Genomic DNA, 27270 nt, shown 5'->3' on the forward strand with positions numbered 1-27270 from the left:
CTAGAAAAGAAAACAACAGGTCAATATCCCTGATGAATATGGATGCAAAACTTCTCTATAAAATACCATCAAACCAAATTCATAGTACACTAAAAGAATCATTCACCATGATCAAGTGCAATTTATCCCTAGGATGCAAGGATGGTTCAATATATGTAAATCAATCAATGTGGTATTCTACATTAATAGAATGAAGGAAAAGAATCATATGATCATCTCTATAGACACAGAAAAAGCATTTGCAAAATTCAACATTTGTTCATGATTAAAACTAACTCGTAAAAAATTAGACATAGAAGGAACATAACACAGTAAAGGCCATATATGACAAACCCAAAGCTAATGTATACTCAATGGTAAAAGGTTGAAAGCTTTTCCTCTAAAATCAGGAAAAAGACAGGATATCCACTCTCACCACTCCTGTTAAACATAGTACTGGAAGTTCTAGCCAGAGCAATCAGGCAAGAAAAAGAAATAAAATGTATCAGAATTGGAAAGGAAGAAGTAAAATTGTCTCTATTTGCAGATGACATGATTTTCTATACAGAAAATCTTAAAGACTCAACCAAAAGACTGTTGGATTTAATCAATGAATTTAGTAACATTACAGGATACAAAATTAATATACAAAAATCAGTAGCATTTCTACACACTGACAACAAATTATCTGAAAAAAATAAAGAAATTGATCCAATTTACAATAGCATCAAAAACAATAAAATACTTAGGAATAAATTTAACTATGGAGGCAAAAGATCTCTACTCTGAAAACTCCAAGACAGTGATTAAAGAAATGAAGGAAGCATAAATAGATGGAAAGATATCTTGTTTTCATGAAGTGGAAGAATTAATATTGTTAAAATGTCAATACAACCAAAAGCCATCTATAGATTGATTGCAATCTCTATCAAGATTCAAACGGTATTTTTTACAGAAGTAGAAAAAACACTCCTAAAATTTATATGGAACCACAAAAGACCATGAATAGTCAAAGAAATCCTGAGAAAGAGGAGCAAAGTGGGAGGAATTGCAAGCTATACTATAAGGCTATCAAGTCATCAAAACAGTATGGTACTGACATAAAAACAGACAAAAAGACCAATGGAACAGATCTGAGAGCCCAGAAATAAACCTAAGTATATATGGTCAACTTGTATTTGACAAGGGAGCCAAGAATACTCAATGGAGGAAAGATACTCTCTTTAATAAGTAGTGCTAGAATAACTGTATATTCACATGTAAAAAATAAAACTGGAGCAATAATTTATACTGCTCACAAAAATTAAATCAAATGGATTAGAGAGTTAAATGTAAGACATGAAACTCCTAGACGAAAACAGGAATGAAGCTCCTTGACATGGGTCTTGGTAATGATTTTTTGGATATGACACCAAAAGCCCAAGCAACAAAATAAAAAATAAACAAGTGGGACTACATCAAACTAAAAACCTTCTGCACATGAAAAGAAAGTTAACAAAATGAAAAAAATTTTGCAAACCATATATCTGATAAGAGCTTAATATCCAAAATATGTGAAGAACTCATACAACTCAATAGCAAAAAGACAAATAACCCAATTAAAAAATGGGCAAAGGACTAAAACAGACATTTCTCTATTGAAAATATGTGAAAAGCCAACAGGTACATGAAAAGATGCTCAACATCACTTGTCATTAGGAAAATGCAAATTACACACCACAATGAGATATTGCCTTCTGTCTATTAGAATGACTATCACCAAAAGCATAAGAGATTAATGATGGCATGGATGTAGAGGAAAGGGAACCCTTGTGCACTGTTGGTGGAATTCTAAGTAGGTACAGCCACTATGTAAAACAGTATGAAGGATACTCAAAAAATTAAAAATAGAACTACCATATTATCCAGCAATTCCACTTCTAGGAATATATCCAAAGGAAATGAAAACACTAACTCAAAAAGATATCTGCACCCCCATGTTTATAGCAGCGTTATTTACAACAGCCAAGACATAGAAACAACCTAAGTGTCCATCGATGGATAAGTGGATGTACAAGTTGTGGTACAGATATATGCAATGGAACATTATTCAGCCTTGAAAAGAAGGGTATCTTGCTATTTGTGACAACATGGATGGACCTTGAAGGCATTATGATAAGTGACGTAAGTCAGACAGAGAAAGACAAATACCATATGATTGCACATATATGTGGAATCTAAAAAAAAACCACACAAACTCATAGAAAAAGAGATCAGACTTGTGGTTACCAGAGACATATGGTGGGGGAAGGGGAATTGGAGAAAGGTGGTCAAAAGGTGCAAGCTTCCAGTTATAAGATAAATAAGTACTAGGGATTTTATGTATAACATGATGACTATTGCTAACACTGCTGTATGATGTATAGAAAAGTGAACAGAGTAAATCCTGAGAGTTCTCATCACAAGGAAAATTTTTTTTCTTTTTCTTTTTTTTCTTTTTATTTTATCTATATGAGAAAATGGATGTTAACTGAACCTACTGTGGTAATCATTTCACAATATATGTAAATCAAACCATCATGCTGTATGCCTTAAACTTATACAGTGATGTATGTCAATTATTTCTCAATAAAACTTGAAAACTATATATTTAAGAAAAAAAAGAATGTTATTGGATAAAGCTTCCATTCTGGAACCTGAATAGACTGTTTATTTGAAATGGCTGCTTTGGGATGTATTGAATATTTTAGTGTTAGCAAACTTCACTTTTGAATAACATTTCAATACTTTGACATAACTTCCACATAAAACTAATTCGAAGTGGCAGCATCCTTGCCCTCTCTATGAATGTCAAGGATTCTGAATAAATGTGAAAACCTTTAAATTTTCTGCACCAAACTTAATTTACATCAGGGTCATGAGATAAATGATTGAGTTATTGGAAAACAATGTTAAGCTGCCAGATTCTATGGTAACTTCTTGAATCAGTAAAGATTTTTTTCCCATGAGAATCTAGTATAAGTTACCCCACAGCTGGAAGAGATCTGATCAAGGAAAAGAACCAAAGATGACCTCAGCACAAGCATTATTGGCTTCCTGTTTCTGTGTACTCTAAAACATCATTAGACTGAAAAGCAAAGAGCTAGAGAAAGCACTTGGAATAAAGCTGGATTCAGGTTTACAAGCCAGACTAAGTTTTGGCCGTTTAATCACTTTGTAATTGAATTGTTTATTCTTGTTTATTTTTTGGTTGCTAAGATGACTTGCTCAGATCAACTGTCCTGGGATCCATACATTCTTCTACAACCAAAAAAGAAAAATAACAATTTTCCATGAATAATCTAAGTATGGACTTTAATGGGTTATAATGATCTAATATTTTCACTGAAGATCAGTGAAGTGTCTAGCAATAGCTAACTTCAATGTCTTGTTTTGCTGTGTTTCAAAGCCACGTCTTTCACATGTGTTCTTGCCCTAGATTCTTGAAGCAATCTTCTCAGGCAAGGATTATTATCTACATTTTACAGCAGAACCGGAACTGGAGCCCAGCACACTTATCTCTTGCCCTTTCCCGCAGACAGATAGAGGAAATGTTTGGTGAATAGAGGCATGGCAGTTGTTTTATAAATGTAAAAAGAGGCTTAATATAATTTGACTACAAAATAGGAAACTATCATAGGACATTTACAAAACACTTAGGAACTCAGAAAATTTACCTTTTGACTCCAACTGACACCGAAAGTATCCTCTAAGTTTGGAATGATATGACAATAAAATAGTGAGCATTTACTTTTACAAGTAAAAGTACCTTTACTAGAGACAAAGATTCCAGACATTTTGTATTTACATCTTCCTCTCTAATAATGAAATAAAAATAGAAGATTCCCAGTGCCATACATATATGGGTCCTGACTAGATGTCCATCAGATTCAATTCAATCCAATAAAATTATTGAGCACCTATTATATATTTGACAGGAACTTGAAATCTAAATGTGGTCAAAGTTCAGAGAATGGAAAGGTCCTATCCAATAAGGTAAGTAAGAAGGAGTAGAGAGGGTGTTGTGAAAGAGCTGGCGTTTGGGCAGACCCTTGACAGAAAGATTGGTAGAATATTAACAGGAAAAAGAGAGGACAAGGGGTCTTCAAGAAGATGGATTTGTTCATCCAAAGGCTTGGAGATAAGAAAGTCTAACATGCATTTGGGGAATAGTAAGAATCCAGTTTGTTCGAGACACAATATACCTTTAGGAATGTGGGGAGAGAGGAGGATAGAAAAGTAGAGTGAAGCCATACTGAGAGGGCTCTGAGATCCAAGTAGAGGAGTTTAGCAAGGAACTGGTAGACAGTGATAAATCACTGAAGATTTATGAGCAAGGAAAAAGACAGGATCAGAGATCAGCTTGAAGGAAATGAAGCTGATAGCTCTGTGTAGGGCACGTGGCAGAACACAGTGTGAACAACCAGGAGCCAATTGCAGTAGCTGAGCTGAAAGATGAAAAGGACATGAGCTGAGATAGTGGCACAGAACAGATATAAAACATTGAAGCAAAAGTATCTAGAGAACTTGGCATCTGATTAGCTGGCAGTGGCATAGGTTGGAATTTGGAGAAGGGTAAATATGCAAAGATGATGGTAATATTTTCAGCTTCAAAGAGTGTGAAACCAGTAACAGAAATAGGGAAGCTTAGTAAAATATCTGGTTTTGAGCGAAAGGTGATTGGTTTGAAGGGAACTTTGGGAGACTTATACTTTGACTAGATCTGAGAGAAAGTTACTCCAAAGATTAGACAAATTTCATTCCAACAGAGGCACAGCCACTGTAATAGTGATGCTATAAATGAAGTCAAAGTCCCTGCTTTGGTAACTTATGACTGTGGTGGAGACAAGGCTTGTATCTGAGAGTACTGACCTAAGGCTATAAAGACATGATAAAAATAGCAGATAAAAACATCAGAGTCTAAAAGAGTTTGGAGAAGGAAAAGCGAGGCAGGAAAATCATTTCCAAACAGAAGAATAAAGATGCATTCTGAGAACTAACTCCTCCTTCCCATTTGAGTCAGTTAGGCATTGCATACTGTTTAATGAATAGTTTTGCTATTTGGGAACTTATACTTCAAAACAGGGGTTAGCAAATTATGGCCAAACCTGGCCCATCAGCTGTTTTTGTATGGCCTGCAAGCTAAGACTGTTTTTTACATTTTTAAATGCTTGAAAAAGTCAAAAGAATAAAATTTTATGGCATATGAAAATGATATGAAATGAAAATTTCAATGTTCACAAATAAATTTCTACTGGAACACAGCTATATGCCTATTTTTAGGTACCATCTACGGCTGCTTTTGTGTTACAAAGGCAGAGTTGAGGAGTTGTGACAGAGACCATGTGACCTACAAAGCCAAAAATATTTACTACGTGGCCCTTTAAGAAAAATTCGCTGACCAGGTATTGAAGAATTCCCCTTATGTGACTGTTGGAGCTAGTAATCAATAAAGGTTTCATTGAATATTGTTTTGGTTTCACTGTCTTTACTCCTAACACTTACCTTTCCACAAGCTCACACTGCTTTGTGGGCTGGAAAGTGATGTGTTCTGAACATTTCCTCTGAAAATATCATACATATATTCCTGATGAAAGCCTGTGGGCCTGCCTGAGCTGTGTAAATTCACAGATTCCAAATACCACGGTCACTTTCTGTCCATTTTTAGTGGGCATTGGCAGAACCACTTCACACCTTTCAGTCAGAGTGTTCTCCTTTCTTCCACCCTGGCCCCAAATTGCACTTCAACCTCTTTATTCATGCTCTCTATAACCACACTATCCCAACTAATGGTGCAAAACTAGTTTCTCCATTGTTAATTTTGTCCCTCTAGCTGCATTAATACCATTTCAAAGAAATGAAACTATGCTCACCTTGTGTCTATATGTCCCAGCTTTTATGTCACTTTTCCCCCAGCTCTGCTGGAAAATAGGCACAAAGATTAAGTGGGTTCAAAACTTCCTGAATGAGCGGATCGTTCATGCAAACATTTAAACGGGGCTTTTCTTCTGTTACTCACACAAAATGTGCCACAACAGTTTGTCTCACTGTGGTGTCATGGGCTTCTGAAATATGTGACATTAAAGCGTCTCCATGAGGGATACATTTGGGGAGCTGTCAATCAAAATATCACAATAATCATATATCCTACGAGGTGAGGACGAGACCTTATATTTCCATGATGAGTTTATCCTTATATGGGTGTGTCAAAATGAAATTCTCCTACATAAACTATCATAAAGTATTCCTTGCCCTATGTCTCAAGATGCAAAATAATCCCATTTTATTATTGCAAAAGTGACACACAAACACACACACATACACGTATGTGAGCTGAAAATGTAAAAAGGTATATCCAAATATGCCAGCAGTTAGAAGGAAGAAGTGGGTTAAACTAGTTTTTCAACATGCACTCAATGCAATAAATTGAAAAATATTGAATTCTAACTGCTGCTCATGCAATATGTTATTATTATATGAAAATGTGATTGAATGAATTAAGGGGAAGGCAAAGGAATAAAGAGCAGTAATAGATATTTACTGCCAAAAATTGATAATGGATAATTGATAATCAACTTCTTGTTCTCTCTCCCTCAAGTTCAAGCTGTTGCCTATACTTATGACCAAATTATGGGACAGAAATTTTCTTCATACATTTTCAACTGTCACAGTTAAAACCATAAATTTTAGGGAAGTCTACTCTGGAATCAGCAAAGACTTGAACATCAAGTCATGGTATCCCAAAGTGACAAGAAGACTAGCACAGGTATGGTGTTGAGAAAGAGAAAAACATCCTCTGACATCCTAGAGCTTGCCTGGTACTATCAGCTAGGGCTTAATGTTGCTAGTAGATGGTCTGATCCTCCCAGATAGGCCATTTCTTCCTGTTCAACATAAGCGATGTCAGATAAGGCCAAACACAGATAAGGCCAAAGATGAAGTCAAAAACAAGACCACACCATAATGTTGTCCGTACATAGACAAAACATGTACATTGTCCAAGCCACAAAATACCAAACATTCCAGTCTTCCAGTTGATATGAGTGACTGTTGCTTCTTTACCAGTTACAGCTTTAGCCTCACCCTTGTCTTTTCTCATTCCAGGTAAGATTTATTAAGATACCCAATCATAGAAATAATGGATGCCCCACTTCCTGACAGCATCCAATCCAAAGAAAAGCACCTTAAAACCTCACGTAGGGCCAACCCGGTGGCGCATTGGTTAAGTTTCCACGTTCCACTTCTCGGCAGCCCAGGGTTTGCCGGTTTGGATCCCGGGTGCGGACATGGCACTGCTTGGCACGTCATGCTGTGGTAGGCATCCCACATATAAAGTAGAGGAAGATGGGCACGGATGTTAGCTCAGAGCCAGGCTTCCTAAGCAAAAAAGAGGAGGACTGGCGGTAGTTAGCTCAGGGCTAATCTTCCTAAAAAAAAAAAAAAACCCAAAAAACCCAAAAAAACTCACCCAAACCTTCTGACACAATACCAAATACTATCAGTCCTTTCTAACAACCTCTTACTGAGATGCCTCACCGTTACCCATGATGTGTGTTCTCCTTTGTTGCATCAAATAATAAACCCAAATTGCTCAACTACAAATATGTTCCTAACGGTCTTTGACTGGAGGGCATTAACAGAAATGGAAGGTCTACCGAGTTTCAGTTAAAACCCTCACTGCCTTAGACTAGGACCCTCACATCAGTAATAGTGAACACGTCTGAGACCCATTGTGTCTCTAGGTATTCAAGGTACTCAAACCCTTAGCTGAGGGGTAAGTTCATGCTGAATTGGGCTCTGATATTTCTTTGAGTTTTTTAGCATCAGGTTTATATTATTTTCCTAAGAATAAGGTTTCTTGGAATGTTTTTGGTTGTCTGATCAGATTTGTATTGTCCCTCGGTGAAATTGTTTTCTAGCTTTCTGACATGTGCTTCCATGATCTGTCTACTTGTCTAGTTCTTGAGTATTGTATCTAAGTGGAAAAGTCTGTATAGAGAGTAGAAGCATAGGCGCTATAAGTTCATCCTTGAGCTGGACCCAGGAGCTAAGGAGTTCAGAATGTCTCCTCAAAGCAGTAATCTTTGGACAAATTTTGCTTCAAGTCTCCGTATTAGCTTTCTATGCTGTGTAACAAATTATGAGAAACATAGAAGCTCAATACAATACTCATTAAATATCTCTCAGTTTCTAGAGGTCAGAAGTTTGAAAACACCTTAGCTGGGTTCTCTGGTTTCACGGTTTCATCAGTCTGCATTCCAGGTGTCAGCCAGTCCTGTGGTCTCATCAGAGGTTCAGCTGGGGAAAGATCGCTTCAAATATTACTCATGTTGTTGGCAGAATTTATCTGTTTGCAGTTGGAGGACTGAAGTCCTTGTTTTCTTTCTGGTTATTGGCCCACAGTTCTTAGAGACCACTTGCAGAGACTACCTTGCTATGTGGGCTTCTCCAACACAGTTTCTTACTTCATCTATCCTGAAAAGAGACTCTCTCACTTGAGGAAGGGTCCAGGTGGTCTTTTAAGGGCTTTTACCTGATTAAGTCAAGCCTAGCCAGAGTAAGCTCCTTTTTGATTAACTCAAAATCAAGTGATTTGGAACTTTAATTACCTCTTCAAAATCCCTTCATTTTTACTATATCCTGTTGACCAGAAGCAGGTAAGAAGTTCCATTCACATTCAAGGGGAGATCATTGGGTGTCATCTTAGATTCTGTCCACCACGGTTGCAATTTCAAAATGGTATGTACACTTCTTCCTCAGTCTTGTCTTTGTGTCCCTGAGAAGTGATTTGCTGAGTTTCATCAGTCCAGAATCAGGAGGATTTGTCTGGCCCCTGAACGTTGATGAGTGGCCTTTAGCCAAGCTTTGGAGACACGGAATTACCCAAGCACTATTTTTACAGACCATTTAGTTCTCATGGGGTCTTCTCAATCTGCAACTTGACCTCGTGCAGGCTGAACACCTGATTTCTTCGTGTTTTCTAACAACAATGCTAATGTTTAAGCTTGCCTTTCTACCTGGCCCAATTTCACCAGGGACAATTTGGAATTTTATTAGCCATTTGGGAGCTTTTGTCATGAACAGGATTGTTTATTTGAGAGGTACCTTAGAACAAAAAGTATAGGAGGCCTTATAAGATTGTTTGTCTTGTTTGTTTAAAAGACAGATCATTTTGTTTAATGTACGAAACATCCCTTCCTTCATTTCTGTACCTAATCCAGCCCACCATCTGTTTTTTGTATGGCCTTCAAGCTAAGCATGGATTTTACATTTACATTTTTTAAGTTTTCACATTTATATACAGTTGGAAATAAGACAAAGGAAGAATAATATTTTGTTACATGTAGAAATTAGATGAAATCCAAATTTCAGTGTTCATAAATAGTTTTGTTGGAACTCATCACACCATTTACCTAAGTATTGTCTATGGCTGCTATCATGGTACAAGAGCACAAAGGAGTAGTCATGACAGTAGTTGTGATAGAATGTGACCCGCAAAGCTAAAATATTTACTATTTGGACCTTTATAGAAAAAGTTTGTCATCCCAATCTAAAACAGTGGTTTTCAAAACATTTAAAATAAGGGAATTTTTTACTCAAATGAAATTGTTGCTTATACCACAATATATAAAACAATGAAACTGAAGCTGCCTCTGGTTCTTTGTCAATAGCCACTGAAACACTACAGTGGAACACTAGGGCTTTGTGGAACAATTTGCAATTTGTTGCACTGCAACAAATTTAAAGCAAGCACTGCAGAAACTTGCCTGCTCAATATACAGAATCACAGAAAGAGGCACAAACACAGAGAGAACAATCATGTTTTGATTTTATATCTTTTTTCTTTTCTAATACATGCATTCAATGCTAGAAATTTCTCTCTAAGTACTCCTTTTGCTGCATCATACAAATTTTGATGTCATATTTTCACTTTGGTTCAAAATATTCTTAAAATTTTCTCTTGAGACTACTTTGATCTATGTGTTATTTATAAGTGTTTTTAATCTCCAAGTATTCTGGGAATTTCCAGCTCTATTTCTGTTCCTGATTTGTAGTTTAATGCCATTGTGGTCTGAGAGTGTGCTTTGTATCATTTCTATTTTTAAAAATTTGTTAAGATGTGTTTTATGGCCCAGAATGTAGCCAACCTTAGTGAATGTTCCATATAAGCTTCAGAGGAATGTGTATTTTGCTGTTGTTGAAGTATTCTACAAACCAATTAGATCCAGTTGATTGATGGTGTGATTCAGTTCAATTATGTTCTTACGGGTTTTCTGCATGCTGGGTCTGCCAATTACTGATAGAGTGGTATTTAAGCCTCCAACTTTAACAATGCATTCATCTACTTGTCCTTGCAATACTATCAGTTTTTGCCTATTTTGACACTCTGTTGTTAGGCAAATATGCATTAAGGATTGTTAAATCTTCCTGGAGAATTGATCTCTTTATCATTATGTAACATCTTTCTTCATCTCTGATATTTTTCTATGCTCTAAAGTGTACTTTGTATGAAATTTATATAGCTACTTCAGTTTTCTTTCAGTCAGTGTTAGCATGATATATCTTTCTCCATTCCTTTAATTTTATTTGCCCCTTTATATTTAAATGGGATTCTTGTACATAATACAAAGCTTGGTCTTTTTCTTTTATCCACTCTGATAGTCTTTGTTTTTTATTTGTATTTAGGCAATTGATATTTAAAGTGATCCTTGATATAGTAGAATTAATATCTACCATATATGTTACTATTATCTATTACTTGCCTTTGTTTCCTTTTCTTGTCTTCTACTCTTTCTCTGCCTTCTCTAGTTTCTTTTTATATTTTAAAAATTTCTTTAAAATTGTGTTAAAATACACATAGCATAAAATTTACCATCTTAACCATTTCTAAGTGTACATTTCAGTGGCATCTAAGTCCATTCACGTCTTTGCGCAACCATCACCACCATCAATCTCCAGAACTCTTTTCATCTTGCAAAACTGAAACTCTGTACACATTAAACAATAATGCCCAATTACCTCCTGCCCCCAAGACCTTGCAGACCACCATTCTAATTTCTGTCTATATGAATTTGACTTTCTAGATAGCTCATATAAGTGGACTAGTTCAGTATTTGTCCTTTTGTGACAGGCTTATTTCATTTAGCATAACATCCTCAAGGTTCATCCATGGTGGAGCATGTACCAGAAACTCCTTTATTTTTAAAGCTAAATCATATTTCACTGTATTTATAAACCACATTTTATCTATTCATCTGTTGATGGATGCATGGATTGCGTTCACCTTTTGGCTATTGTAAATAATGATGCTAAGAACATGGATACACAAATATCTTTTTGAGTTACTGCTTTCAATTCATTTGAGTATATACCCAGAAGTAGAATTGGTGGGTCACATGGTAATTCTATTTTTAATCTTTCTAGGAACTATGGTATTGCTTTCCATATATGCTGAACAATTTTTACATTATTACTAACAGTGCACAATGTTCCAATTTCTTCACATCCTTGCCAACATTTGTTATTTTCTGTTTTGGGTTTTTTTTCATAGTAGCCGTTCTTTTCTTTTGGTGAGGAGGATTGGCCATCAGTTGCCAATGCTCCTCTTTTTTTTTCCTCCTTAAAGCCTCAGCACATAGTTGTATGTCCTTCCAGTTCTTCTGCGTGGGATTCCACCTCAGCGTGGCTTGACCAGCAGTGCTAGGTCCACACCCAGGATCCAAACCAGCTAACCCTGGGCAACCAAAGCAGAGCATGTGAACTTAATCACTATGCCATAATGGCCATTCTAAAGGAATGTGAACTGGTATCTCATTACAGCTTTGATTTGCATTTCTCTGATAACTAATATCTGGCATCTATTCATCTACTTATTGGCTATTTGTATATCTTCCTTTGAAATATGTTTATTCAACTTCTTAAGCTATTTTTTAAATTGTGCTGTTTGCCTTTGTTGATTAAGTTGTAGAAGTACATTATATAGTGCAGATATTAACCCCTTATCAGATACATGATTTGCAAATATTTTCTCCCTTTTGTGGGTTGCCTTTTCCCTCTGTTGATGAACAAAAGTTTTAATTTTGATGTAGACCAATTTATCTATTTTTTGTTGTTGACTGTACTTTTGTTGTTTTATACAAAAAAATTGTTGCCAAATCCAACTTCACGAAGATTTTCTACTACATTTTCTTCTAAGAGCTTTATAGTTATAGCTTGGATATTTAGGTCTTTGATGTATTTTGAGTTAATTTTTGCATATGGTTTAAAGTAAGAGTCCAAATTAACTCATTTGCATGTGTATATCAAGTTTTCACAACACCGTTTGTTGAAAAGACTCTCTTTTCCCCATTGTATGGTCTTGACACCCTCATCAAAAATCATTTGACTATATATATGGAGGTTTGTTTCTGGGTTTTCATTCTATTCTGTTGTTCTGTATGCCTGTCTTTATTCCAGTGCCACACTATTGTGTTTTTATTCCCAAAATTTATTGAGATATAATTGACATATAACATTGTTTAAGCTTAAGATATATAATATGATGATTTAATACACATATATATTGCGAAATAACTACCACAGTAAAGACAGTTAACACATCCATCATCTCACATAAGTACCAGTTTTTTGTTTTGAGAATGTGTAAAATCTATTCTCTTAATGATGTTTAAGTATATAATACAGTTTTGTTAACTCCAGTCACCATACTCTATATTAGATCCCCAGAACTGATGCATCTTATAATTGGAAGTTTGTTTCCTTTGACCAACATCTCCCCATTTCCCTCAACTCCTAGCCCCTGGTAACCACCACTCTAGTCTCTGTTTCTATTTCACCTTTTTTAGATTCCACATATAAGTGAAACCATGCAGTATTTGTCTTTCTCTACCCAACTAATTTCATTTAACATAATGCCCTCGGGGTCCATTCATGTTGTTGCAAATGACACAATTTCCTTATATTTTATGGCTGAATAATATTTTACATACAACCATGTGCCGCATAATGACGGTTCGGTCAACAACAGACTTCATATATGATGGTGATTCTATAAGGTTATAATGGAACTGAAACATTCCTATCACTTAGAGACATTGTGGCCATCATTGCATCACATAGCTGAAAAAGAGGCAAGAGAAAAGGAAACTGAAGGTGGAGAAGAACTCTCAAGAAAATTCTCAGTGAAGGATTTAGCAAAAGCTTTTGAAGACATCAAGAAGCCTCTTAAAAAGTTTGAAAACACTGACCGCAACATTAAATGGTTTTCCTTAATAGAAAGCAATGTTCATGGCGCATTATCTTCTTACAAGCAAATCTATGATTAAAAAAAAAAGAAAGAAATCAAGCAAACTACCATGGACATATTTCTGAAAAGAGTGGCACTTCCTCCAGAATTGCCTCAGGCAAGTTCTTAAGGAGGTATTCCAGAAAAAGGCATTGTTATCATAGAGAATGACAGCTCCAAATGTGTTATTGCCTCTGAAGACTTTCTGGTGGGACAAGATGTGGAGGTGGAAAACTGAAATTGATAACCCTAACCCTGTGTGGGCCTAGACTAAGGTATGTTTTTGTGTCTTAGTTTTTAACAAAAAAATTTTAAAAATATAAAACCTACCTTTTAAATAGAATAAAAGTTCATTAATAGGATATGCATAAATAAAATATACAACTGCACAACGTGTTTCTGTGTAAGCCGTTACTACACAAGAGTCAAAAAGTTTAAAAAGTTTATAAATAAAAAGGTACAGTACGCTAAGGTTAATTTGTTATTGAAGATAAAAAGTATTTTTTTTATAAATTTAATGTAACCTAAGTGTATAGTGTTTATAAAGTCTACAATAGTGTACAATAATGTCCTAGGCCTTCACATTTTCTCACCACTCACTCAGTGACTCACCCAGAGCAACTTGCAGGCCTGAAAGCTCCATTCATGGTAAGTGCCCTATACAGATGTACCATTTTTTACCTTTTATATTGTATTTTTACTGTACCTTTTCTATGCTTAGATACACAAATGCTTACCATCATGTTAAATTGCCTACAATATTCAGTACAGTAACATGATGTACAGGTTTGTAGCCTAGGAGCAATAAGCTATACCATATAGCCTAGGTGTGTAGTAAGCTATACCATCTAGGTTTAGATAAGTACACTTTATGATGTTCACACAATGATAAAATCATCTAATGCATTTCTCAGAATAAATCTCTGTGTCAAGAAATGCATGATTCTATATCTATCTATCTATATATATCTTCACATTTTCTTTAACCATTCGTCTGTTGATAGACACTTAGGTTGTTTTCATGTCTTGGCTATTGTGAATAATGCTGCAATGAATATGGGGGTGCAGACATCTCTTTGATGTAGTGACTTCAGTTTCTTCCAGAAATATACCTAGAACTGGGGTTACTTAATCACATGGTAATTCCATTTTTCATTTTTTTGAGGCACACCTGTACTGTTTTCCATAGTTGCTGTACCCATTTAAATTCCTACCAACAGTGAACAAGAGTTCCTTTCTCTCCATATCCTTGTCAACATTTGGTATTTCTTGTCTTTTTGATAATATCTACTCTATCAGGTGTGAGGTGATATATTATTGTGGTTTTGATTTGCATCTCCTTGATGATTAGTGATGTTGAGCATTTTTGCACATACTTGTTGAACATTTGTGTGGCTTCTTTGATAAAATGTCTGTTCAGGTCTTTTGCCCAATTTTTAATCAGATTATTTGTCTTTTTGCTATTGAGTTGTATGAGTTCTTTATATAGTTTGGATATTAACTCCTTATTAGATATATGGTTTGCAAACATTTTCTTCCATTCCGTAGGTTGCCATTTCATTTTGTTGATTGTTTATTTTTCTGTACAGTAGCTTTTTAGGTTGATGCAGTCTAACTTGTTTATTTTTACTTTTGTTGTTTGTGCTTTTGGCGTCATATCCAAAATATTTTTGCCAGGACCAATGCCAAGAAGATTTTCCCTATGTTTTCTTGCAGAAATTTTGCAATTTTAGGATGTACATTTAAGTCTTTAATACATTTTGAGTTAATTTTTGTGAGTGGTGTAAGATAGGAGTCCAATTTCACTTTTTTTGCATGTGAAGAATCAGTTTTCCCTATACCATTTATTGAAGTGGCTATTTCTTCATTGAGTATTCTCGGCTCCATTGTCAATCATTAGTTGACTGCAAATACATGGATTTATTTCTGGGATCTTGATTTTGTTCCATTGGTCTGTGTGTCTGTTTTTATGCCAGTACTGTACTGTTTTGATTACTATAGTTTTGTAACATAGTTTGAAATCAGGAAATGTGATGCCTCCCACTTCATTTTTCTATCTCAGAATTATATTGGCTATTCATGGGTTTTTTTGGTTTCATATATATATTTTTATTTCTGTGAAGTATGCCACTGGCATTTAGATAGAGATTGCATTGAATCCATAGATGACTTTGGACAGTATAGCCATTTTTTAACAACATTAATTCTTCCAATTCTTGAACATGGGACATTTTAATTTATTTGTACCTTCAACTCCTTTCACTAATAGCTTATAGTTTTCAGTATATAGGTCTTTCAGCTCCTTGGTTAAGTTTATTTATGAGTATGCTATTGCTTTTGATGCTATTGTACATGGGATTTTCTTTATTTCTTTTTCAGATAGTCCCTTTTTAGTGTATAAAATTGCTACTGATTTTTGTATAATGATTTTGTATCCTGCAACTTTACTGAATTTGTTGATTAGTTCTAACAGTTTTTTGGTAGAGTCTTTAATGTTTTCTATATATAAGATTATATAATATTCAAATGAAGACTATCTTACTCCACCCTATCATCTGATTTGGATGCTTTTATTTCTTTGTCTTTCTTGCTTGCTGTGCCTAGGACTTCCAAGACTATGTTAAATAGGAGTGTCGAGGGGCTGGCCCCGTGGCCGAGTGGTTAAGTTTGCGCGCTCCGCTGCAGGCGGCCCAGTGTTTCGTTGGTTCGAATCCTGGGCGCGGACATGGCACTGCTCATCAGACCACACTGAGGCAGCGTCCCACATGCCACAACTAGAAGAACCCACAACGAAGAATACACAACTATGTACCGGGGGGCGTTGGGGAGAAAAAGGAAAAAATAAAAAAAATCTAAAAAAAAAAAAAAAAAAAAAAAAAAGGAGTGTCGAGAGTGGGCACCCTTTTCTTGTTCTTGATATTAGAGGAAACATTCTCAAACTTTCACCACTGAGTATGATGTTAACTTTGGCTTATCGTATACGGCCTTTATTATGTTCAGATTAGGTTTTTCTCTAGCAATTTTTTGAGAGTATTGTATCATGAAAGATGTTGAATTTTCTGAAATGTTTTTTCTGCACCTACTAAAATGATCATATGATTTTATTTTTTATTCTATCAATGTAGTGAATCATATTGTTCATTTGTATATGTGAACCATCCTTGCACCCAGCAATAAATCTCACTTCATGATTGTCTATGATGCTTTTAATGTGCAATTGAATTCAATTTGCTAATATTTTGTTGAGGATTTTTTCATCTATAGTAATAAAATGACTTTAGGAGTATTCCCTCCTCTTCAATTTTTTGGATGAGTTTGAGAAAGATTAGCATTAATTCATCTTTAAATGTTTGGTAGAATTCAACAGAAAAACCAGCTATTCCTGAGCGATTATTTATTGTGAGATTGTTGATTAGTCCTTGATTGTTATAGGTCTTTTCAGATTTTCTATTTCTTCCTGATTCAGTTGGTAGTTTGTATGTTTCTAGAAATTTATCCAATTTTTCTAGGTTATTCAATTTGTTGATATATAATTGTTCATAATAGTCAGTTATGATCCATTTATTTCTGTCATATCAGGTCGAATGTCTCCTCTTTTATTTCTAATTTTTTTATTTGAATCTTCCCTCTTTTTTTCCTTAGGTAACCTTGCTACCTAACATTTCTCATTTTTTTTTACCTTTTCAAAAAGCTAACTCTTAGTTATTTTTATCTTTTCTATTGTTTTTCTGGCTGCTATTTTATTTATTTCTGCTATGAACTTTATTATTTCTTTCCTTCTCCTAACTTTGAGCTTAATTTGTTCCTCTTTTTCTAGTTCTGTGAGGCATAAAGTTAGGTTGTTTATTTGAAATCTGTCTTTTTTCTTAGTGTAGCTGTTTATCACTATAAAATTCCCTCTTAAAACTTCTTTTGCTGCATCTCCTAAGATTTTTTTTCTTTCTATTTTTGCTTGTTTCAAGATTTTTTCAAATTTTCTTTTTGATTTCTTCTTTGGCCCCTTTGTTGTTCAGTGGTGTATTGTTTAATGTCTAAGTATTTGCATATTTTCCAGTTTTCCTCCTGTTAATGATTTCTAATTTCATACCATTGTGGTAAAAAAAAAGATACTTGGTGTGATTTCAATCTTCTTAAATTTGCCATGATTTTTGTGGCCTAATGTATGATCTATCCTGGAGAATGTCCCATGTGTGCTTTAGAAGAATGTGTATTCTGCTGCCGTTGAATGGAATGTTCTGTATATACCTGTTAAATCCATTTGTTCTAAAGTATATTTCAAGTCCAATGTTTCTTTATTGATTTTTTTGTCTATTCTATTCATTGTTGAAAATCAGGCATGCAGTCCCCTACTATTATTTTATTGTTGTGTGTTTCTCCCTTCAGTTCTGTTAGTATTTGCTTAATATATTCAGGTACTCAGATGTTGGGTGCATATACATTTATAATTGTTATATCCTCGTGATGAATTGACTACTTTATCATTATTTAATGACCTTCTTTGTCTCCTGTAAGTTTTTGACTTAAAGTCTGTTTTATCTGATATAAGTATAGCTACTTTTGCTCTCTTTTGGTTTCTACTTGCATGGAATATCTTTCTTCATCCTTTCACTTTCAAACTATGTGTGTCCTTTTAGCTGATGTGAATCTTTCGCAGTCAGCATATAAGTGGGTCTTGCTTTTTTTTTTAACATTTAGCCAGTCTATGACTTTTGGTTGGAGAATTTAGCCCATTTAGTTTTAAAGTAATTGTTGATAGGTAAGGACTTACTAATGTTATCTTTTAAATAGTTTTCTGGCTGTTTCATAATACTTTTGTTCCTTTATTTCTCTCTTGCTGTTGTCCTTTGTAAATTGATGATTTTCTGTATTGGTGCTCTTTGACTCCCTTCTTGTTAGTATTATTATTATTTTTTTGGTGAGGAAGATTGTCCCTGAGCTAACATCTGTGCCAATCTTCCTCTATTTTGTATGTGGGATGCTGCCACAGTGTGGCTTGATGAGTGGTATGTAGGCCTACACCCAGAATTCAAGCCCATGAACCCCAGGCCACCGAAGCAGAGCATGCGAACTTAACCACTATGCTGCCAGGCAGGCCCCCTTCTCGTTATTTTTATGTATCTACTGTGAGTGTTTGCTTTGTGGTTACCATGAGGCTTACATATAACCTTATACATATATAACCTTATTTTAGACTGATAACTACTTAACTCTGATCATGTACAAAAACTGTTCCCTTTTATTCACCATCTATATTTTTCTGTTTTTGACAGCATTATTTACATCTTTTTGCACTGTGTATCTATTAACAAATTATTATAACTATAGTTATTTTTAATATTTTTGTCCTTTAATCTTTATACTAGAGTTAAGTGATTCACACACCACCATATTTCTGTGTTAGTGTATCCCTAATTTGACTATATACTTATCTTTACCAGTGTCCTTTATATGTTCATGTTTTCATATTACTAATTAGCATCCTTTCATTTAAGCTTGTAGAGTTCCTTTCAGCATCTCTTGTAAGGCATGTCTCTTGTAATGACCTCTCTCAGCTTTTTTTTTTGTCCAAGAAAGCCTTTATTTCTCCTTCCTTTCTGATGGGCAACTTTGCCAGGTAAAGTATTCTTGGTTGGCAAGTTTTTTAAGGCCTTTGAATATATCATTCCATTCTCTCCTGGCCTGTAAGTTTTCTGCTGAGAAATCCACTCATATCTTTATGGGGTTGTCTTGTATCTAAGAATTTTGTTTTTTCTTTCTTCTTTAAAAAGCTCTTTCTTTGTCTTTCCTTTCAGACAGTTTCATTATAATTCTTTTTGGATTGAAATTTGTTTGAGTGAGCTTCATGAACTTGAATGTCCAAATCTCTTACCAGACTTTTGAAGTTGTAAGCCATATTTTTTTACATTAGTTTTCCACCCCTTTCTTCCTCTCCTTTCTTTTTGGGATTTCAATAATGCATAGTTCTCTTTTAATGGTATCTCATAATTCATGTAGGCTTTCTTCACACTTTTTAAATTCTTTTTTCTTTGTTCTCTTCTGACTGGATAATTTAAATGTCCTGTTTTCTACTTCACGGATTTGTTCTTCTGCTCAATACATTCTGCTGTTTTTACTCTCTAATGCATTTTTTCATTCCATTCACTGTATTCTTCAGCTACAGAATTTCTATGTGATTCCTTTTTATGATTTTTATCTCTTTGTTAACCTTCTTCTTTTGCTTATGCATTGTTTTCCTGATTTTTTTGAATTATTTTCTATGCTTTCTGGTAGCTCACTGAGCTTCCTTAAAACAACTATTTTGAATTCTTTGTTGGGCAAATCACAGATCTCCATTTTTTTGTGGTTGGTTACTGGAAAATTATTGTGTTCCTTTGATGGTGTCATGTTCCTTGATTTTTTATGTTTCTTGAAGTCTTGCATTGCTGTCTTTGCATTTGAAGAAGCAGTTACCTCCTCCAGTCTTTATGGACTGGCTTTGGAGAGTAATACATTCCTTTAACCCTGTTAGTAATTCTGAGGTTTTCTCAGATCTTTTCAATGGATACACCTGCTCCATACTTTTCGTTCCTTCTTAAGTGGAAATTCTTAAGATTGTATACTTTCTCTCAATCCTGCAAAGCCAGGCCAGGTGCTGACAGCCTCCCATTTTCTTTTCCTATGACAGTGCTGAATGCTCAACTTTCTGTACTTTCTCCCAACCCTGCAGAGTCGGACAGGCTTCCTGACCATGCTTGGTAGCCACCTGTAAAGGCTCACTCTCACTGCCCTTGGGAGCGTACACAGGGAGCTGGCTATGGGATGAAGGTGTATGTGAGTGAAGAGCTCAGAGCATTGGGGGTGCCCATAGGCCAGTTGGAGGGATTTGCAAGTGAGGTGTCCCCAGCATCTAGTGGGCATGCTTCCCAATGGAGTTTGCAAAGTGGTTATTAGGATCCACATTCCTTTGATCCATCTTATCCCAAGTCCTGGCTGCTGTTCTCCCAGCTGCTCACTGCATCCTGTTTGTCAAGTTCATGACTCAGTATTCTGGATGGACTTAAAAACAAATAGACCTCTTTGGCAACTTCCTTCATAGCTAAGGAAGCCAGGTGCTCACTCCCATTCTATCACTTTTCCCCATGGGAGAAATCATGGACCAAGGAAATCTCTCTTGGTACTGGGCTGTGCTGCCTTGTGGGAGGGATGATGCTGGAAAAGTGAACCCTCTTCAATGAGTCCAATTTCAGATTATTTGCTCCAGTGGTGTGCTGGAACTTCTCCACTGAACTTCCAGACTTCCACAAAGACATTCTCATTCATGGGTGATTGTCAAAATTGGTGTTCTTTGTGAGGAATAGGTACAAAACTTCTATACTGCCATTTTGATCCACACTGTTTTGATTATTATAGCTTGGAAGTACATTTTGAAATGAAAAAGTGTGAGTTTTCTAACTTGGCTCTTTTTTTTCAGTATTCTTTTCATCACTCAGGATTCATGAAGATTCTGTTTAGGATGGATTTTTCAATTTCTGCAGAAACGGTTCTTGGGATTTTGATAGGGATTGCCCTATCTGTAGATCATTATGGGTAGTATTTGCATTTTACCAATATAAAGTCTTCCGATACGTGAACATAAATGTCTTTTCACTTATTGTTGCCTTTTTTTTTTTTTTTATGGTGAGAAAGATTGGTCCTGAGCTAACATCCGTCACCAATCTTCTTTTTGCTTAAGGAAGATTGCCCCTGAGCTAACATCTGTGCCAGTCTTCCTCTATTTAATATCTGGAACACTGCCATGGCATGGTTTCATGAGAAGTGTATAGGTCCATGCCCAGGATCCTAACCTGTGAAACCTGGGGCACCAAACTGGAGCATGTGAACTTAACCACTGTGCCACTGGGCTAGCCTCTCATTTTATGTTGTCTTTTAAAATTTCTTCCAGCAACATTTTTAAAAATTTTCATTGTACAAGTCTTTTGCCTCCTTTGTTAAGTTTATTTCTAAATGTTTTATTCTTTTTAATGCTTATAAATGGTGCTTATAAACTTATAAATGGAATTGCTTTCCTAATTTCCTTTTCAGATTGTTCATTATTAATATATAGAACCATAACTGATTTTTATGTATTGAATTTTTATCCTACAACCTTGGTGAGTTTATTAGTTTTAACATTTTTAATTGAAGTTTTAGGGGTTCTACATATATCATGTTGTCTGTGAACAGAGATAATGTTACTTGCTCTTTTGCAGTTTGAATGCATTCAATTTTTTGCCTAACTGCTCTTGGCAAGTCTTCCTTTACAATGTTGAAAGAAATGGCAAAAGTGGCTTCCTTAGGTTATTTTTTGTGTGTGGAAGATTAGCCCTGAGCTAACATCTACTGCCAATCCTCCTCTTTTCATTGAGGAAGATTGGCCCTGAGCTAACATCCCTGCCCATCTTCCTCTATTTTATATGTGGGACGCCTGCCACAGCATGACTTGATAAGTGGTGCTGGGCCTGGGATCTGGGCCGCCAAACCCTGGGCCACCAAAGTGGAATGTATGAACTTAACGGCTGTGCCACCAGGCTGGCCCTGCTTCTTTAGTTTTAATGGAGCATTTTAAATGACTCTATTTTCCCTGCTCTCTTAGCATATCATACTTTTAAAAAAGTTTTTTTAGTGATTGCCCCAGAGTTTGCGATATACATTTACAACTATACAAAGTCCATTTTCAGATAACACTGTACTGCTTCACACGTAGTGTCACTATCTTATAACAGAGTCATCGCAATTTCTCCCTTCCATAACTTATGACATTTCTGTTATTTGTTTCACATACCCATACACCATAATGACTGAATACAGTGTTACTGTTATTGTTTTGATTAAAATAGTATCTGTTAGATCACTTAAGAATAGAAAAACAAGGCATTTATTTTCATTTATTCCTTCTCTAATGCTCTTCCTTTCTTATGTAGATCTGAGTCTCTGACATATATCATTTTCTTTTTTTCTTAAGGATATTTAACATAGAAGTGCACAACAGGTTTACTGGCAACAAATTCCCTTAATTTTTGTTTACCTGAGAAAGTCTTTATTTCTCTTTCATTTTTGAAGAATAATTTCACTGGATACAAAATTCTAGGTTAGTAGTTCCTTTCTTTAAATACTTCACTCCACTCCCTTCTTGCTTGCATGGATTCTGATGAGAATTCCAAAGTAATTCTTATCTTGGCTTTTCCATAGGTAAGGTTTTTATTCACTCTGGCTTCTTTCAAGATATTTTCTTTGCCTTTGATTTCTGCAATTTGAATGTGATATGCATAAATGTAGATTTTTCTTTTTAGTGTTTATCCTACTTAGTGTTCTCTGAGCTTCCTAGATCTGCAGTTTGGTGTCTGTCACTAATTTTGTAAAATTCTCAGTAATTATTATTTCAACTATTTCTTCTCTTCCTTTCCTTCCTACTTTCTTCTATTTCTGGTATTCTCATTATGTACGTTGTACCATTTATGATTATCTCACAGTTCTAGGATATTCTTTCTTTTAAATTTTTTTATCTTTGCATTTTTGTTTTAGAAATTTCTATTGATATGTCTCCGAGCTCACTGATTTTTTTCCTCAGCCCTATCCAGTCTATTGATCAAAGACATTCTTCATTTCTGTTACAGTGTTTTTAATTTCTGTTATTTCTTTTTTATTCTTTCTTAGAGTTTCCATCTCTCTACATTACCCATCTGTTTTTTACATGTTGTCCACTTTTTTCTTTAGAGCCCTTTGCATATTAGTTGTAGTTGTTTTAAATTCCCAGTCTGATCATTTCAACATATCTGCCATACCTCTCTGGTTCTGATGCATTCTCTGTCTCTTCAAACTCTTTGTGTGTATGTGTATATTTTTGTATGAATGCCTTGTAATTTTTTGTTGAAAGTTGGACACTGTATACTGGGTAAAAGTAGCTGAGGTAAATAGACCTTTGGTGTGAGGTTCTATGTTTATCTGGTTAGGAATTAGGTTGTCTTTACTGTTTTCTGTAGCTTTAGGTGTCAAAGGCTAGAATTATTTTTGTTTTCTTGTTTTTGTCTCCCCTATTGTCTTTGGGTTTCCCTACAGACTTTTTCTTAAATTAGATCTAAGATGTGCAGTTCTTTCCATTGTATTTCCCTCTTATTACATAGGAGACCTATTTATGTGATGGTAATGTTAGGGGGAGAAGAATCATTCTTTAGCACCATGATTAGGTTTTAGCCTTTTAGTAAGCCTATGGGTCTGGACTGTGAACTTCACAAGTACTCCTCAGATTTTTCTTCCCCTTATACTTGCTAGGAAGGCTAGAGGGGGCTAGAGTTGGATAATTCCCTTCCCCTATATTGGTTACACTCTGGAATAATCCCAGTTGGTCAGACTCTGGTAAAACAGTTCTCCTTGATGTCAGAACTTGTTAAGAAGCATAGAATGCTCTGGGTATATTTCAAAATGGCTACTTTTCCTCTCCTTCTGCCAGAAGCATGAGGGGATTTTTCCTGGAATTTCACTGTGAGAGTCTGGTAGGGCTCCTGATGGTAGAACACATGCAAGTATGGAGGGCTCCTCTAAGACTGGTCCCTGCCCCTGGGGTTTTTACCTTTCAAGCTTGCCTGTACTTATTCTCTAGCCATTTGTCAATTACAGTTTAAAATTTCCTACAATGGTACTGACTCTAATGGTGGTTTCTGCTCCTGGGCTTCTGCTTTGGCTGTGATTCTGTGTATCCACCTGTCTATCTCTCAAATTTTGAAGATAGTCATTTTCCCTGTGACTCAATTCTGTCATTAATCTAAGAAGAGTTGTTAATTTTCGCTGTGTTCAACTTTTTTTGTTGTTATGAAGATGGGAATGATGACTTCTAAGCCCCTTACATACTGCACCAGAAAACGAAAGTCCTGTCATTATATTTTTACCACGTCTAGTTAAATATCGGCTTGAATGAAAGTTGATTTGTAGTTTAGTGTGATACCAGGAAAAGGCAGTAACTGAGAAAGAAGGAAAGTAAATGGCTAATTTAGAGGAAGAAAAGGAGAGCCACAGGAAGAGAAAATCCAGCAACCTTATGAGGGGTTGCTTCTATTTTCTGGCAGTCAGCTTGCATGTCATAACCTTTGTCTCTGCACAAAATTCTCTTCTCAGCTAACCAAACTTCTTTCCGTCCATGCAAACTGCTGTGCTTTTGATGGTGACTTCTCCTCCAGTCAGAAAATGCTTGAGATGTGAATATTACTGAGCTTGTGACAAATGGGGGCTAAGTATCACTATTTTTATTTCTTTACAGACACTATAATCATGCTTTACTCCTCCCTGCCTGACAGGCATCTTTTTGCTCCCTTCTAAAACATTTCACTTCACTTTACTCTTAGGCTTTAGGCTGGTGTAAATAGATGTGGTGCTTCCACAAGATGGATCCCCTTGGAATGTGGGATGAAGGAATGAAGGTTCTTGGGACCACTCATCCTGCTTCAGGCTACTGCCTCTTTATGTATCTATCTCGTCTGCTGCATCCGAAGTTCATGAATCTTTCACTACTATTTCCTCTTTTCCAGTCCTACCATCATTTTCTTAATTCAGGTATTTATAAGATGATACTTTATTTTGTTGAAACAGACATCTATGTCTAATTTCTGCCACCTGGGTCTTTTTTCTTAACACTATCCTCACATTATTCTTCCTATTTTTCCTACTGCTAATACCATTCTAGTCTGCTTAAAACACTGTTTTTATTATTTCATTTACATATTTGAACTCTTTCAAAGGCTTCCAATATCAACTCCATGAATTGTTATAACTTGACTAAAGTGGTTAAGACTCAGAGTTTTAGTGTCAGGCATGGATCAAATATCACTCCAGCATTTACTAAATGTGAGATTTCAGGCAAAGTCACTTTAATTCTCTTGAGCCTCAATAGGGATAATAACATATATTGTGATGAGATTTGCATGAAGTAATTTCTCCAAAGATGATGAGTATAGTGTTTGGCAAATGTAAATTTTCTTCCCTTTCATCCCCTTTTCTTTATTCAACTGTATATTCCATTTTTCTCCAATAAATTCTTTCCATATTCTACAGTTGCTGAGTGTTACCATATTAAGTATAATATAACCCAATTTTCTAGGATCTACAATAGAGTGAAAAACTTTCTTTAAAGTTTATTGAAGGGAATTAAAACTTTAGTGAAATAAAGTATCATTATGAAGACCAGTGATCTTGTGCACGGTGGTAAATAACAGTTTGGTGATCTTACATTTGTGGTTTTTCACTTCTGGATCAGCAGGAGTTTACTGTAAATACTAGTCATGAGGGTGCTGGTTAAGGTTCAACTTCAAAGGAAATAGGTTAAATAAATGAGACAGCAATGAAAAAAATTGAAAGATAATGAAGTTTTAAGAAAATTTCAGAACTCTTCTTTGGTTTGTTTAGACTCAAAACTAAAGCTTTTATCTACATATTCACTTCTTCAGAAAGCCATATCTAATGCATACATGCTGCCACCATGTTCAGGGATTTGTGAATTCCAACTCTCTGAGAAGCAAGGAACATTAGTACTGCTTCCTGCACCACGTAGTTGAACAAATTTCCTTAAAATGAGGCCCCAAAGACAAGTCCACAGGCATTTATATTCTGACATCCGTTAAGATTTTAACTTCTTGGTCCTTCAATGTTCCTTATTGGATCATGTCCATGTTCTTTTATTTCTCACTCCACTGATTCAGAAAGAATATGTACTTGTTAAATTTTATGTAAAACCTTATGAATGGGGTGTGTGTTAATTATTTCTTCTTTATAGTTCTATATAATGGCTGTTTCTATTCAATTGTCATGATAACTCCTCCCTAATCTGGTCCCTGTGGTTCTACTAACCTGTTCTTAGCTGGGCTGGCATCTGTTTATTGCAGGGCATACCCTCTTCTCGCCCCCAGAGTAACTTGTATTTCTGTGTTAGTATCTGGGTTAACACTGTTCACCTTACTCATTGTTCTAATAAAGATTGTTTAGAACTTGTGTTAATGACAGTCGCTTGGAAATATGAATCACTAAAGATAGAGGAAAACAGTGAAAGATAGTATTTCTCTCTATGCTTACCATAAAATTGTTATACAAAGAAGAGGAATTGTTTTGGACTACTACACACGTTTAAAATTTTTAGAGAAAATCCTCCTCCCTATTGATAGAAACATCAATTCTTTCTCTTTATCTAAAGCAAATAGCAAAAGGATAGGGTACTTGCTTCTGGATGTACTGCTTCTCAGAAGCCAGTGTTGAGTAGTACTTCCATTCATAGAACAAATATAACTCATTTATCCAGACTCTGAGATCCATAAGACAATATATTTCTAAGAAGGAAGCAAAAATGGCTCCCAAGTGTCTAAAAGAGATTAATATCATGTTTCTCATAAGTTTCTGCAGAGAATGGTTTGCATCCAAAGGGATCTTAGAAATAATGCTTTGCCATTCACCATATGTCTCACAAATAGAAGATAAAGATACTATTAATTATAACTTATTTCTCTTTGAGACTACATAGCACTTTGCTTGTGTCTTAGAAAACGCATGCGGCCTTGCACTAAAATTATTTGTGTATTTTTCTTATCCTCTCAAACTGAGAATAGGGATTGTGTATCATATGTTGATTTCTTGCTTTTTCCCATGCCTAGGCACAGTGCATTGCACTTAATATATACTGAATACATTTGTTGCGTGGAATTGACCACACAGAGAAAAGTTAAAGGAGACTGTGGATATCACAACCAACTCCTGCAGAGAGATCAAAATGCATGATGACTGAGAAAGGCCATTGAATTTTATGTGCTTCATTTACAACAATTATTGAGCTCCTCCTATGTAAAACGCTCTGATCTAGGTTATGAGTTTCCAGAGGTGTAGGATATATCCTTTGCTGAAGACAATAGCATAGTGTAGTGGAAATATCACTTAATCTGAAGAGGACGTGGGTTCCCATGCTTACTCTGCCTCTTATTGGTACCTACTAAGTATGA

Source organism: Equus asinus, chromosome X (genome assembly GCF_041296235.1).
Source record: "Equus asinus isolate D_3611 breed Donkey chromosome X, EquAss-T2T_v2, whole genome shotgun sequence".
In the NCBI taxonomy this organism is placed as follows: Eukaryota; Metazoa; Chordata; class Mammalia; order Perissodactyla; family Equidae; genus Equus; species Equus asinus.